Source organism: Balaenoptera musculus, chromosome 12 (genome assembly GCF_009873245.2).
Source record: "Balaenoptera musculus isolate JJ_BM4_2016_0621 chromosome 12, mBalMus1.pri.v3, whole genome shotgun sequence".
Lineage (NCBI taxonomy): Eukaryota > Metazoa > Chordata > Mammalia > Artiodactyla > Balaenopteridae > Balaenoptera > Balaenoptera musculus.
This window is the reverse complement of record NC_045796.1, coordinates 27,208,201-27,225,274: the sequence shown is the minus strand read 5'-3', so window position 1 is coordinate 27,225,274 and position 17,074 is coordinate 27,208,201.

Genomic DNA, 17,074 nt, shown 5'->3' with positions numbered 1-17,074 from the left:
GTCTGCAAATCCTTCTCCTCGTAAATTACAGCTTGCCAATGTGCAAGTGGCTCTCTCCTCTGCTCCAGACCATGCCGTGAATATTAGGTATGTTCCTTTTGGTTTATGTTTTCACCCCTTCCCCTCTTTACACCATTTTTCCTCATCGCCTTTTAACCAGAACACTTGGGTCCCTTTCTCTCTTTAGGATAGCAGCGGTTCTTTTTGTTGCTGACTGGGGAAAGTACTTAGGTAAATATCAGTGTGGACTGTAAAATAAGCTTAAGATAGCACTTTTCTACCATGGGCTAATTTACTACCTCCTTCTTTTTTTGCACCTTTTTCTTCAGTTAACAGAACTTGTGAGCTAGTGATAGAGAAAATAAGTTATTTTAAGGTTGACAAACTGCCTGAAATCAGCCCCAGGGATTATCACTAGACTAGATATACACCGTTGCCCCTGCTCCCTGTACACTGATCCTGCAGCCCCTTCCGAGCTCGGCAGTAGGACACTCGGGAGGAAAGGGGGACATATTTGCAGGGGAGAAGCTGGTGTTGCTGACCTTTATGGAGATAGCCAAGTGGGGCTTGGAGTCCAGAGGGACCAACCTCGGCCTCTGTGCCTATGCACCCCAGAGCCCCTATCCAGCCTGGAGCCCTGGCTGTGCACTCCAGAGTCCCCTTCCAGCATGCAGATCTCTAGGTAGAGTTCTGGGTAGAGACTGTGCACGACACCAATCATATGGCCATGATGCTGAGAGGGGAGGCAGCTCATCCTCCCTGCAGAGATGGAAGTCAGACCTCAGGGCCTTTCTTGCCATACTTAGCAGACTGTGGACACACACTTGGTCCTCGCTGGTGTTATTTGAGGCACCAGTCAGGGGGTTAAACCAGCTGGAAGGAATGTGGAGAATAATGGAGGAATCAGCCACTGCCTACACCCCCCAGGTAGGGGCGGGAGACGAGAGAGCGCCAGCCACTGTGGTCCAGAAACTGCCCCAGCCTCTGGGAGTCACAGGTGGGTGGTCACAGATGCTGCCACCCTCCCCGGTAGGGGTGGACACCATGCTGCGGGGTCTTGTCAAAGCTCATCTGCTTCCTGATGAAGGAGGGCTGGGAGGAAGGTGGGTGTCCTGAAAGATGAGAAGAATGGAGAGAGGGGAACGAATCTGGGTGAAGTTTTGGTCAAGTATGCCATCCCCATTCATCTTCTCTGTCTCAGGACTCCTAATATGAAAACCAGCCAACGTGTACTTTACTCAGCGATTCATCCCTAAGTCCTGCTGATGGACAGAAATGCAATGTAATAACTGCCACCACAAGGTGGCAGCAGCATCTCCTTGGCTGTGTTCAACTAGCCTAGTGGGCACATTTTCTTCAACTACAGAAGAAATGGTTTTCTCCCCACTTGTACTTTCAGAAACAAGTTGCTCTTTGAGGACCTGAGGAGCTTCACAGTACTTATCACAAGGAGTTTTCTGAATGTTTCTCTTTTCTTAAATTAATGTCTTGGAAAAAATGAGGTTATGCATTAGCAGGTGCCTCTTCTGTCTTTGCCTAACAGCCAGTATTTAAAATCTAACTCTTCGTATCTGTGAAGCCAGTGGTTTTGCAATGGGATTAGGGGGACAAGGGAAGGTGACCAGATGTTCTAATTGAGGCAGACAGTCTTGGTTCTGGCAATGAGCAGGTGCGCTGGAAGAAGTCCCAGGCAGGCTCTGCTGTGCCCCTTATCTGAACTGAGCTGATGAGCTGGCCCCTTTCCAGAGGAGGGTGACCAGAGCAGGCAGGGATCTGGAAACCAGGCGCAACCGGGACATGTGGAGGGGAAGGGGAACGTGTGCTGAGGAAGAGACGACGTGAACGCTGCAGTTAGGCATTTGAAGGGCTGTTGTGGAGAAGACAGGTGGTTGGAATCAGATTGGTTAAATGTTAATTACGGAAGGGGCCTTAGAAATCCCATCAAACAGACAGTTTACAAAAGGGGAAAATGAGGCCAAGAGAGCGACACTTTCCTAGTGTCACATAACTGGCTGGTAATAGAGCTAGGACAAGAACACTGACCTTGGACTATACCCAAATATGGTCACCCATCAGGTTGTAAGCTGTACCCAAGGTGGGGGGAGGGAGGATGATGGCTTCTGTTTAGTGTTGAAGCAGAAACTGAATGTCCATTGAGAGAGTTCCTGAATTGCACAGAGGGCTGGCCACAGCCCAGCCACTAGAAGACCTCTGCGGTTACTTCTAGGGTTCTCTGCCTCTGTGCCGTTGCCGTGGGACTCTTTCAATAACTGGCAGATAATTCACTGTGTGTAGTTGGATGAGGTGAGGGTAGGAAAGGCAGGCCCCAGGAAAGGTCTGGCCTTCAGAAAAGGCCATGTTTCTGTGCTTCTCCACAACAGGAGGCTAGGGAGTTCTCCGGCCTGGGATCCCCTAGTGTTCTTGCCCTTGCAGAGTCCCCAGGCTCTGACTTGCGGGTGGGGTGGGGGGAATGGAGCCAGGAGAAGGGAGCATTGCAGGATTCTCTACGCAGCAGCCAGGCCCTTGGAAAGGGGGTGGGGCTACTTATGATCTGAACTTGAAGCTCCCATTGCCAGCTTCACAGGACCTCACTCTTGTCTTTATCCCTGAAAAATCCTTCTAAAGCACTATATGATGCTAACGTTCTATCAGCTTTCCATGTATTTGTTTATTCTTTGTTAAGGTGCCTGCCTGACCTGGGCACAAGGTTTCATCACACCTTGCATGCCTTTTTTTTCTTTTTTTTTAATTGACGTATAGTTGATTTACAATATTGTGTTAGTTTCAAGTGTACAGTAAAATGATTCAGTTTCATATATGTATATATTCTTTTTCAGATTCTTTTCCATTATAGGTTATTACAAGATATTGAATATAGTTCTCTGTGCTATACTGTAGGTCCTTGTTGTTTATTTTATATATAGTAGTGTGTATATGTTAACTCCAAACTCCTAATTTACCCCTCCCCCCTTCGCTTTAACCATAAGTTTGTTTTCTATGTCTGTGAGTCTATTTCTGTTTTGTTAATAAGTTCATTTGTATCTTTTTTTAGATTCCACAAGTAAATGATACCATGTGATATTTGCCTTTCTCTGACTTACTTAGCTTAGTATGATAATCTCTAGGTTCATCTGTGTAGCTGCAAATGGCATTATTTCATTCTTTTTTATGGCTGAGTAATATTCCACTGTATATATACCACATCAAAAAGACAACATACGAAATGGGAGAAAATATTTGTAAACAATGTGATTGACAAGGTCTTAATTTCCAAAATATACAAACAGCTTATACAGTTTAACATAAAAAACAACAAACAACCCAATCAAAAAATGGGCAGAAAACCTAAATAGACATTTCTCCAAAGAAGACATACAGATGGTCAACAGGCACATGAAAAGATGTTCAATATCACTAACTATTAGAGACATGCAAATCAAAACTACAACAAGATATCACCTCACACCAGTCAGAATGGCCATCATCAAAAAGTCTACAAATAATAAATGCTGGAGAGGGTGTGGAGAAAAGGGGACCCTCCTACACTGTTGGTGGGAATATAAATTGGTGCAGCCACTATGGAGAACAGTATGGAGGTTCCTTAAAAACTAAAAACAGAGCTACCATATGATCCAGCAATCCCACTCTTGGGCATATAACCAGAGAAAACTCTAATCTGAAAAGATATATGCACCCAATGTTCACAGTAGTACTATTTACAATAGCCAAGACATGGAAGCAACCTAAGTGTCCATTGACAGATGAATGGATAAAGAAGATGTGGTACATATATGTGCCTTTGATGATTATCTGGGTGATGAAGAAATGAGCGCAGGCCATTCCCTAGATATAAGGCACTGCAGCAATTAATTAAGCATTTAATGACTATTCTCTTAAGATGGATAGGAGTGACAGCAGTACCCAGAAGAAAATGAGGTCCTTCCACTGCATTCAGCCAGAAAGTGGAAAGGTCATGCTAGAAGAAATGAGGGCAATTATGTTTCTCAAATGTGTCCCACATACCACAGGGATGCTGAAATGACTTAGGTGTGAAGAGGAACATTTCCAAATGGAATTGTTGTGTACATATTTTCAAGTGCGCTAGAAATCCATAGCTGGGGTATTAAATTTATTTGCTTAGAATGAGGCTAAAGCAATTACTTAAATTAAAAAAGTAGGTAGGTTAGAAAAATGACAGCTGATGCCAAGTGCAGTGTGCCTAGTCTTGTACTAAGTGCTTGATAGGTAGTCCCTCATCTAACCTTCTCACAGCCATCCTATGAGTTGAATTCCATTTTACAGGAAACTAAATTAGAGCAAAGAAAAATTGCATAACTTGCCCAAATTCACACAGTTATAAGGGGCAGACCTGTCTGGCTGCAGACAAACTCAGATCTGTCGGAATTCAGAGTCCGGCCCCGGAACACCATGAGATATGGCTCTCCAGAATGTAATCACTCCTCCTCCCCAATAGAGGGGCTTTGTTTTTGCTGGATCCCCAGTGTAAACCTTTGTTGAATGGATGAATGAAAGAATGAGTAGCACATGACAGATGCTGATTCAGGCAAAAGTTATAAGTTGGTACATGGATGCCTGAAGCTTAGGAAACCCTGACCTAGTTTAATGATTTCAAAGTGTGTTCTCAGGAACTACCCTGGGATTCAAGCTGCAGAGGAGCCTCTGGGGCTGCTATGAGAAGGGGGGGGGTGTGTGGGGAGGTCAAGAGGCAGGTTTCCAGCCCATTCTATCAGCTTCGACCAGGGCAGCTCTCTTTTTTTTAATCGATTATTGCCCCTCCTCCCTCTTTAATTTTTGGAAGTCTTTACTGCTGCTGCAATCAAGACAAAACAAAGCAAAAACCAAACAAACAACAAATAACACCTCACAATGAAAATCTCCCACTGATCCCAGTGCAATGACATCATGATACAGATGAAGAAACAGGCCCAGAGGAGGAAAGATTAGAACAAAGCCAGAACTTGAATCCAGTCTCTCTGACCCTTCTCCCAATGCTTATTCCATCACACTGAGAAAGTGATATTTGAAGTTTTGTTGGAAAACATCATTGTAGTACTGATGTCTATATCTAGTATGTGGAAAGATAGCTGTAGGGTCCAACCCTGACCTACACAGAGATGCATTTTAAATGCTGGGTATTCCCCTCTAGAAAAATGTCTTAGGTGAGTTCAATTCCCATCATTCACTTACATAAGGAACAGGTCATTTGGAAGCATAAATTTAGGAGGAGTAGGTGGAATTAGCCAATCCGATCTTTCAAAAAGGGTTTAGTACACATTGTAACAAAATATATTGCTCAAACGAAGGTGACTTAATAAATCGTAGTTCAAACCCTAAACATAGATAAAAGATAACATTATTACACAATACATGGTAAGTGCAAGATGAACTGTAGACAAAAAGTGACTAGTTAAGCAATAGGAAGAAAGTCCTTCCAACTAGGGTGGCTTCAATGCTTTAAGATACCAGCAACTCCTGAGGGGGCCTTGAAGGATTGATGGGGTCCAAGCATTCATGATATAGGGAGGGGGAAAGACTTTGGGGAAGGCAGGTAAGGATTTTGGAAATACATTTATGATTGGAGCTGGGGCATTGGGCTGGGTAGCTGATGAATGTGGTAACATCCTTGAGGCAGAACATCCGTTATACTGTTTACTTGAACTAAATGATGGGAAAGAATTTTTAAACATTTAAAATAATGTGGAAATCAAAGAGGTATGCATTATTATCAATAATAGTAAATTTATCATTTAAAAATACAGTTTCCTTCAACTATATGCAATGTAAGATTTTTATTCTTTAAGATCTATAATTGTTTTAAAACTACATATTTGTCCAATGTTATGGAATAAATGTAAATTGTTAAATGTAAATCAATTTTAAAAATCAAAATCCTATTTCAAAGGAACTGGAGATTTTTTTACTTAATATAATCATACTGTGAATTTTTGTTGTTAAGTAATGAATCACTGTACATAAAAAATTACAAGTTTTGTGTTTTAGAGGAAATAGCACTTGACACATTCATTCTAAAAATAAGACTTATTGTGAAGAACAATTTGTGAGATTACTAAGAAAACTCAGAAAAGATAAGTAATGAGGGAAAAGTACTGAGGATTAAATCAAAAAACCTTAATAAAATAGCATTATACTCATATAATAATACACATAAATCAATGGAACCAAAAAATGTACTAGTTCATAAGAGGATTTTATATGTGATAAGGAGGGTGCATTACTTTCCTAGGGCTGCTGTAATGAGGTACCACAAACAGAGTGGTTTAAAACCACAGACATTTATTGTCTCACAGTTCTGGAGGCTAAAAGTCCAAATTCATGGTGTCAGCAGGACAATGCTCCCTCTGGAGATTCTGAGGAAGAATCCTTCCTTGCTTCTTCCTAGCTTCTGAGAGTTGGTGGCCATCCTCCAAGGCGTTCCTTGGCTTGTGGCAACATGACTACAGTCTCTGGAGCCGCCTTCTCGTGGCCATCTTCGCCCTGTGTATCTTAGTCTTCACTTGGCGTTCTCCTCTCTGTCTGCTTCTTTTCTTCTTATAAGGGCAAACATCATGTTGGGTTAAGGGCCCACCCTACTCCAGCGTGACCTTAGCTTAACTAACTACGTTCTCAATGACCCTATTTTTAAATAAGGTCATTCTGAAATACTGAGGCTTAGGACTTTCAACATATCTTTCTGGAGGACACATTTCAATCCATAATGGATGGTATCACAAAATTGTAGGGAAAGAAACCATTGCTCAAGAAATGACAATGTATTTAACTCTTTTGGACAAAAAATAAAGTTGGTTGGACACACCTTACACTTCAGCCCCAAATAAATTTCAAATGGATTAAAATTAAACCTAAAATATGAAAAAGTAAAACAGAAAAATGACTACATCCTAGGAGGTCAAAGACTCTGACGATAGAAGCAGTAGTAGGTGTTTGTCTAAATTTGTCAGAAACACTTAAAATTAAAAAAATGAAAAAAAATACTAAGGCAGGGAAAACACTTGCAATAAATATGACAAACATATGCAGAATTCTTCAAACTCAATAAGAAAAACACTAATGCAACAAAAGATAAAAGGGACAAAATTGTGAACAGTTAGTATATTTCAATCAGACTTTAATGCCAGATGTATGTTTTACATATTCAAAAATAAATTTAATGTAAAACCTGCATAAACAATAGGATAACCATGAAAAGTATGTCTAAATATATGAGCAGAAAAGACCTGAAGGTAAATACCTCAAAATGTCAACAGGGGTTTTCCCTTGGTGCTGGAATTACTGTTGATTTTTATTTTCTTCGGTATATTTTCTGTATCTACCCAATACACATGTATTCTTTTTACAGATAAAAAAATTTTTCTTTTAAAGGCTACCCACTCCAATTTATTTCTGTGCAAATAAAGATTGCTAAAATTGAATTGCTTAATGTAAAATTATAGCCCTAGTATGCTAAATTAGTTTTCCAAACTGATGTAACATAAATCCAAAAATGCACAAAGTTGGCTCGAGACTGCTTGTATGTTAGAGATATATGTGTGTCATATCATTTTTTTTTTTTTTGAAATGAATAGCCCAGTTTTGCTTTTTTTTTTTTTTTTTTTTAAAGAAATTCACGTTCTTTCTTTTTTATTTATTTATTTATGACTGTGTTGAGTCCTCGCCTCTGTGCGAGGGCCTTCCCCAGTTGCGGCAAACGGGGACCACTCTTCATCGCGGTGCGCGGGCCTCTCACCATCGCGGCCTCTCCTGTTGCGGAGCACAGGCTCCAGACGCGCAGGCTCAGCAATTGTGGCTCACGGGCCCAGTTGCTCCGTGGCATGTGGGATCTTCCCAGACCAGGGCTCGAACCCGTGTCCCCTGCATTAGCAGGCAGACTCTCAACCACTGCGCCACCAGGGAAGCCCTGTCATATCATTTTTTTGGTTTTATTGCATATCTGAATGTTCTGAATTTCCCTTTCAGAACAAATAGTACATACCAGCATTAGTTTTGATGCTTTAAATGGGCCCTTTAAGTGGCTTGGCTTCCCAAGAGAAGTTCTTTGAGAATCTCAGATCATGGGAACGAGGGTCAGGAATATGTAGACAGAGACTTCAGGCAGAATTTGGCTTTTAGACAACTTCCCCCAGCTTGGGGGACCTTTTTTATACTCCAAGTTGCTCTTCTCTCCCTCTCTTCAGTCAGATTCCAGTTGTTGCCTTTCTAGTGCATCTGACTGGACTATAAAAGCAAAGCCATTAGTCACCTAATCACTGGTGTGCATCTCTGCTAGTACCTTAAATGAAGACCTAAGGAATTTTGGTTGTGGGAAGCTGTGTGTGTGTAGGTTGTACAGAGGGTGGGGAGAGGACATTTTTTCTTTTTGAGGTGAAAAAAATTTCCGGTAATCTTCATTGCCATTGTTCTAATTTCTCTTTACTCCTCTAAAAAGGTCAATGACTCTTTGAACAAAGTTGCCCCAATTCACAGTACCCAACACTTGGGAAGTGACCAAAGGTAGCGAGGGAGCTATGCCTGTATATTATAGGGTAGCAAGTTTGGAGGAAGTTGAGCACTATCCCTTTTTATTTTTTTAAAAATTAATTAATTTTTGTCTGTGTTGGGTCTTCGTTGCTTCAAGCAGACTTCCTCTAGTTGCGGCGAGCGGGGGCTATTCTTCGTTGCGGTGCACGGGCTTCTCATTGCGGTGGCTTCTCTTGTTGCGGAGCACTGGCTCTAGGCGCGTGGGCTTCAGTAGTTGTGGCACGTGGGCTTAGTTGCTCCGTGGCATGTGGGATCTTCCCGGACCAGGACTCAAACCCGTGTCCCCTGCATTGGCAGGCAGATTCTTAACCACTGGGCCACCAGGGAAGTCCCGGACCACCATCCCTTTTGACCTGTAAAATAAAATATACTCAGGGTTATAGTGTCTTTAACCCACATCTCTGGTTTGTGACTGAGTTGGGGCAGATCCGTATTTTACTTGCAGATGGTCACTTAATATTTGTCTCATGAGTTTTATAGTTCTTGCCTTGATGGGATATAATTATTATAGTCAAATTGCATCACTAGGCTAGCTGACCATATATAAATTGTTAAATATAAGTGGATAAACAGAGGCTCATTTTTTCCAACTGGCCCCATCTGATGGCAAAGGAAGTAGAACTGCCAAAAGCTAAGCCTGTGTTTTGAAATCAAGTAATTATTCTGGGTGGAGAAAATGACACAGGAAGGCACAGTGGCAAGCCAAGCATACCCCCGACTAATGGGGTGTGTGGCATGTTAAATTGCCTTAAATTCCCTGAAGTGGTAGGTCTCTGGCAGGCTGAAAACAAAAGTCAGGAAAGTGCTGATTCAAAATATACTGGTCATCTGTATTTGGAAGTGGATACTTTAAGCCAATCCCCCTTAACATTCCTGTACTTTCATAACTCTTGTTGCCTTAGCAGTATTTCTGGAGACATGACCTTGTTGTTTGGCCAGGTTCTAGACTAGAAGAATTTGTGCATCCAGCTCTGGCATTTGTCCCTCTGGAAAATGAGTGAACTACTCAAAACTGTATAAAAATCCTTTCTCAAATCTCCAGAGGAGATGATTTCCTCCTAGACTACGCAACCCAGCTATTGATACCCTTTCCCTGTGTCTGGCTGGTTAGTTAACCTGGGCATGAAATTCTGGAGCTTCCCTCTCCTTTCATTCTCTCTCCCTCCCATTTTGCTTTTCTTCTCTTCTCTTCCTTCTTTCTCAAAGCAAAACACATTCTTCAGCTTGCCTCTTGAATCTCAATTTAGCATTTTTCTCACTTGAAGCCTAATCTTGAAGTCTTGTCTTACCCTCAGTCCCAATCAGTTTATCAAAATATTTCTTCCAGATAAACATAGAGCACTTCCTCAGAGGAATTCCAGTGAGTAAATTTTTTCTGTCTCATTCCATTTATAACAGTGATGTTATGGAATTTGCAAAGTATAATATTAAAGACAAAACATTGTCTTACTTAAAAAATAAACAATATTTATGATGCAATCCTTGTGTATTGATCACTCTCCAAGTGATTTCCTTGCCTTCTCTTACTAACTAACCTTTCTGGCAACCCTAAAAAATAAGTGTTTTATTCCCTGTTGTTAAGTAACTTGTCCGAAATCACACAGCTAGTAAGTGGCGAAGCTGGGATTTGGACCTAGGAGTTTGGTTTTTACTATGACATACACTTACATCTAGGGAGGCATGAAGGACATTAATTTTTAAAAAATTTCTTTTTGACATTAAGTTTTGAACCAGGTATGAACAGAGAAGCAGGAGAGAGTATTAGATAAGTAAAATATATTTGGGAATAAGTACTCAAAAACTGCTTTATTAATTTATTAAATATTCTCTATTTTAGAATTGCTTTTTTTCACTGCTATAAAATTATTTGTTTATTGTCATCATTCATTTGTATATTGAGCATTTTTGCATTCCTTTTTATTTATTATTTTTTTTAGTTTATTCTTTTTTATTGAATGAAAGATTGTTTTTTTTTTTAACATCTTTTTTGGAGTATAATTGGTTTACAATGGTGTGTTAGTTTCTGCTGTATAACAAAGTGAATCAGCTATACGTAAACATATATCCCCATATCTCCTCCCTCTTGTGTCTCCCTCCCACCCCTCTAGGTGGACACAAAGCACTGAGCTGATCTCCTTGTGCTATGCGGCTGCTTCCCACTAGCTATCTATTTTACGTTTGGTAGTGTATATATGTCCATGCCACTCTCTCGCTTTGTCCCAGCTTACCCTTCCCCCTCCCTGTGTCAAGTCCATTCTCTACGCCTGCGTCTTTATTCCTGTCCTGCCCCTAGTTTCTTCAGAACCACTTTTTTTTTTTTTAGAGTCCATATATATGTGTTAGCATACAGTATTTGTTTATCTCTTTCTGACTTACTTCACTCTGTATGACAGACTCTAGGTCCATCCACCTCACTACAAATAACTCAATTTCGTTTCTTTTTATGGCTGAGTAATATTCCATTGTATATATGTGTCACATCTTCTTTAACCATTCATCTGTCGATGGACATTTAGGTTGCTTCCATGTCCTGGCCATTGTAAATAGATCTGCAATGAACATTTTGGTACATGTCTCTTTTTGAATTATGGTTTTCTCAGGGTATATGCCCAGTAGTGGGATTGCTGGGTCCTATGGTAGTTCTATTTTTAGCTTTATAAGGAACCTCCATACTGTTCTCCATAGTGGCTGTATCAATTTACATCCCCACCAACAGTGCAAGAGGGTTCCCTTTTCTCCACACCCTCTCCAACATTTATTGTTTGTAGTGAATGAAAGATTCTTTAAATTCTATAGTGCTTTACCATTTTCAAAAGTTGCACACACATGATTTCATATATTCTCGTAATAACCCTTCTTTAAATGCCCTGCCCCTATATTGCCCCTCCCCCCTTCCCTCTCCCCACGGGTAACCACTAGTTTGTTCTCTATATCTGTTGTGAGTCTGCTTCTTTTTAGTTTTATTCACTAGTTTGTTGTAGTTTTTAGATTTCACATATAAGTGATATCATACAGCATTTATCTTTCTCTGTCTGACTTATTTTAATGCCCCCCAAGTCCATCCATGAGGCTGTAAATGGCAAGCCTTCATTCTTTTTTACGGCTGAGTAGTATTCCATTGTGTATATACACCACATCTTCTTTATCCATTCATCTGTTGATGGACACTTACGTTGCTTCCATACCTTGGCAATTGTAAGTAATGCTGCTATGAACATTGGGGTGCATGTATCCTTTTGAATTAATGTTTTTGTTTCTCATTTGGTATGTGAGCTAGTCTAGGCACAAAACAGTTCTTGACTTCAAGTTTGAGTTTTGTCTTCCAACCAGTTCAGAACCCAAGGAGGAAGTTGGGGCAAGGATGGGAGGTGGTGGTTAGGGGTGGCTTTTGTACCCTGCCAAACTCCACTCCTAGCTCCTACATGAGGGATGGTCCTTCAGTCTCAGCCCTTAGGGCCAGGGCCCCATCCTGCCCTGTTGGACATCCCTTTCTATTTAGATACTCGTCTCTCCTTGGACTCTCTGTCTCCTCCCTGTTGGGTCTTCTAGCCCCTTCTGACCTCTGCTGCCTCCAGGGAAGAATGCCACTCACTTATCCATTCTGGATGGGGTGGGCTGAAAATGACCTTGGATATTGTATGTGTGACATATGTACGCAAGACAATCAGTACACATGCCCCTAGACTTTCTGTGTAGTTTTTATGCTCTCTCTCTAGAACTGCGATCCCTAATGCCCTCTTCTCATATCTTGGCTTCTGTAAGTAACAAGCCCAAGTATATGGTGGTGAGAGTCAGAGGATAGAAACCATTTTTCTTCTATAAGCCATTGCTTTTATATTTCTGTGCTCCTGAATATCAACAATGAGTATACCCTAATATTATAAAATGTACTTTTTGGCAAATGGGAGAATAGTGACTATTGCTTGGAAGGGACCACATAATTTTATATATATATTTTTTGCTTAAAACAACACACTCATACAATCATTATTACTACCATTACACCATTTTTTTAAATATGAAAGGACTTTCATATATATTATTTTACTTAATCCTCATAACAATTTTTAGGAAGGTAAGTTAGATATGATTATCTGTTGTGAATCACAAATTTGTATGTTTTCCTTATTTCCTATTTACATTTTCTGGCCTGTGATTGTTATGTTCATGAAGATATGCTATCTTACCGTGTCTGGTTAGTTTTTCTAATCCATGTTTTCCATGGATTAACCTCTGTTTTATTCTTTTTTATTTCTTGGATTGACAGGATATAAAAATATTAAATAATAGTTTTACATTTGACATTTTTTATTGGTACTGACTTTAAAGAGAATGGCTCCAATATTTCCCCACTTTTTCCTATTTTGAAATTTTATTTTCCCTTTGTATTTTTGTGAATGCTTTTTTCTTTTTAGATAGCAAAATTACCATACATCATAAAAATTTTGGAAAATATAAAAAAGCACAAAGAAGAAAATAAAAATAAGTTAATATAAAAAACTCCACTTAGAAATAAACCTATAAACTATATTGTGTCTATCCCTTCTAGCTTCTCATTTCTCTCTATTTTATACTATCATAAATTATTAAAATTCCCAATTGTTATATATTTTTAATGTTTATAATTTTCCTACATTTTAAGGGATGCCATAATAAACATTTACTTACATATATATCAGAATACTTCTGGTAAGTTCCTAGTAAAATTGCATAATCAATTTTAAAGCTTTTGATGAATTATACCAGATGGTTATTCAGAAAGTTTTACCCATATATGCTTTTAAAAACATTGCATGAGTCTATGTATTTTACCACATGCTAAATAATCTTAGGTATAATCATTATTTCAATCTTTGCCTACTTGATGAGTAAAGTAATACTTTAGTGTTGTTTCATTCTGTATGTTAAATTCTGATGAGGCTGAGTATTTTTGTGTGTATGAATTGCCTTTTCCCATTCTTTGCTCATTTTTTTTTAATCGAGGAGCTAATAAAAGAAAAAACCTTACTCTAAGAACTCTTTCTATACTAAATATATTAATCCCTTGTCTATTACATATTATAATTAGCCTGTTATTTGCCTTTTTAATGGCGTTTTAACAATTTTTTTGAATTTGAAAATTATGCATGGTTATTGAATTTTACCAAGTATCTTATTGATACTTATTAATAATTTTTCTTATTTTTAAATCTATACATGTGATACATTGCAGGAAGAAAGATAAACCATATGTTGGACTATCCTTGTATTCCATAAACTCTTTTAGACATGACATAATTTTGTTTGAATCTGATGTTATTTTTCAGGAGAACAAATCATTTCGTGTTATTAGAGATGCCAATTATTTCCTGCCTTGGGGATTCTTCCACAGCTGAGCTGTGACACTGCCTTCCCAACTCCAAGTATCAGGTGACTGCTCTAGAATTGGACACCTGACCAGAGGGTTCCCTCAGTAGACTCACCAGCTACCAGGCTGGCATGACTGTGTGGGGGGCCAATGAGGGTGCCCTCTTAGGAACGTGGAACTTTGAGTGATTCAGCGGTGAGCACCTGAGCTGCAGATGTGTTGGGCCACATACAAGATAAACAAGCAGATATGCAAGAAACCCTGTGGTCCCTGAGAGGTGGAAGGTGCAGGGTGGGTTCTTGAGGGCTCTTGAGTTTCTCAAATTTCCAATGAGTCTCAAAGGCAGTGTCTGCCCCTGGATTCTGAGCCCCTCCAGGGTTCTTTCAATCATATACTTTCCTCTCTTTTAAGGTAGTTGGAGATTTCTGACTTGTGCAACCAAAAAGCCTTCAGTTGACACTCAGGATGTCACTGGCCTCCTTCAAAAATACGAAAGGGACGAACTCAGCACTATCTGATCTGGAAGTTTCCCTTCAGCCCCACAGGTCTATGAGTCTATGAAATTAATGGTCCCCTTTATTGGGACAGTTTCTAAACCCAGCTTGGTAGAACTCTAGAATAACAAAGATTCAGTGAAAACCAGGAGCCAGATGGCAATGTGTTAAGACAGACCTCTTAAGACAGGAAGACATTTCCAATTTTCTAAAAATTGTGTTTCCTTAAAACCTGAAGGAGCATTTTGTTTCTCGGTCATTGAATTGAACGAGTACCTCTGCTTCCTAAACAGTGTAATTTCAGCTGTCTGTGTGTGCTTCTCTTCACGTACCTCAGACTGGGCATCTGGCAGTGACAGGTAATCAAATCATATCAAGGGACACTGAGCCATCTGCCTTGATCTCAGCCCTCAGAACTGAGCGATTGGAAAGGGTTTCAGCTTTTCATCTGGAGCATGCAAGCCCTCATGGTCCAGTTTTCTCAATGAAAGTATTGATTTCGGCCTTTAAAAATAATTCCCAGCCTTGCTGACATCAAGGAGAAGACTCATAGCATCAAGATAAAAGAGAATCAGGATGTGAATAAAGCCATTCAATTTTCTTTTACACACAAAACAAAAGTCTGAAATGCCTGCCTTCAATGGCCAAAGAAGAGCAGCAAGATAATTAGGACTTTAGGATTAAGAAAGTACAGTGTTGGGAGGTAATGAGGAGGTTGAGGGTGACAACAATTCCTGGGCTGCTGTCAGACGGGATATATGAAAAGGGATGGAGCTTATGCTTGATGCAAAGAAGGATATCTTTATTTCTATTAAAGACTTGAATGTACAACAAACATCAAAACTGACTGGCTTTTAAATTACTTTTAAATCCCTTAGTATCTTAGTCAGTTTGCTATAACAGATTACAATAGACTAGATGACTTAAACAACAAATGTTTATTTCTCATGCCTCTGGAGGCTAGAAGTCCAAGATCAGGGTGCCAGCATGCTCTTAGTGAGGGTCCATGTGGTTATGTCCTCACATGGCCTTTCCTTGGCATGTGCACAAAAAAAAGAGGGAGACAGAGCTCATGTCTCTTCCTCTTTTTATAAGGGCACTTATAATCATGGGAGCTCCACCCTTAGGACCTAATTTCCTATTTACCACCACCAAATACCATCAAATTGGGGATAAAGTGTTTCGACAAAAGAGTTTTGAGAGGACACAAACATTCAGTCCATAGCACTTGAGAATATGTATTCTATTGAGGGATCTTTGGATTGCATCTTAGGTTGAGTTTCCCAGAAGTGGACCCTGAGATAAGGATTCATGGGAAAGTAGTTTATTAGGAAATGTCCCTAGGAGAAACTGGTAGGGGAGTGGGATTGTGCAAGAGTGTCAGATCAATATCTCACAGGGCATAACTCTTACTCAATCCTGCAGTAAGTAAAACCATCCAGAGTAAGGCAAGGGTTACAAATAGCTCCCAGGGGATGTAAATTCCCAGGTAGTTACAGCTCTTAAGACCAACAGGCTGGGTAGCCTGAGAGTAGTCCTCTAACAAAGAGCTGCAGGTACTGGTTGGTAGGAGTGAAAGCACCTTGAGGGAAGGCCCTTGTGCAGGAAAAGGATCCCATAGGGTATGGATGGTGGAAAAACAGCAAGTTGCAAGAAACAAAAACCCACCCAAGGTAACGTAAGAAAAGGGGTATCTCAGTTAAGATTTCATTTGGCTGCATATAACAAAAACTGGATTCAGCACCCAACCAAAAGAGTTTATGTTTCTAATAAAATAAGAAGTTCAGAAGTTGGCAGTCTGGGATGGGTGTAGCTGCTTCCTGACGGTATCAGTGAACAGTGTTCCAGCTCTACTTTCTTGCTTTTTGCTTCATGCTTGCAAGACGGCTCTTCTACCTCCAGCCTCATGTGTGCATTCCTGCAGGAAGAAGAAGAGGAACAGAAAGAAGGCCATATGTGTATCAGGAAAACAAACACCAGAAATCTAGAGCAGCCTTGTGATTATTTTTTATTGTCTCTGAGTTGCATAATTACCTTTAGATGTAGGGAATTCTGGGAAGTGGCATATGGCTCCCCTGAAAAGACTGACTTTTCTTTTAGTAAAGAAGAGAGAAAGGACAATGACTTGGCATCCAATAGGGGATTTTTTGCAAAAATACAGTGGGCCATCTTATGGGCATCCAAGGACAAGACACAAGCGCAGCTTGGATTCCTGAGGGATGGTGCCAGAACTGGCCAATGAGGAGGTCGTGTTTTGTAAGTTAAGTCTGAATAGATGATGGAACATGCCTGTGCAAAGAGGAGATATGTGAAGTGGCAGCACACAGCACACACACACACACACACACACACGCACACACGCCCTCATGCATGCTGGCTTAGTCCTGTGGCACTGTGAGCAGTGGCCAATGTTCGTGCCAAGCAGTTAGCCTGGCTGCACACGCCAAGGCTGGGACCTGGGTCCAGATTGGTGGTGATGATGGTGACAGCAGCAGCAGAAGCAGCAATAGTGGCAGCAGTAGCCATAGCCCTGGAGAGAGGAGGGTCCGCGTGTGAAGACGATGCTAGGATCCATGGTGGGTGCCTGTCTGCTGATCTGGTCGTGGAGCCCATCTCTGGGGCACTGACACACATCTTAAATCTTTGGCCAGGAACTGCTGGAGCTCAGCTGGTAAAA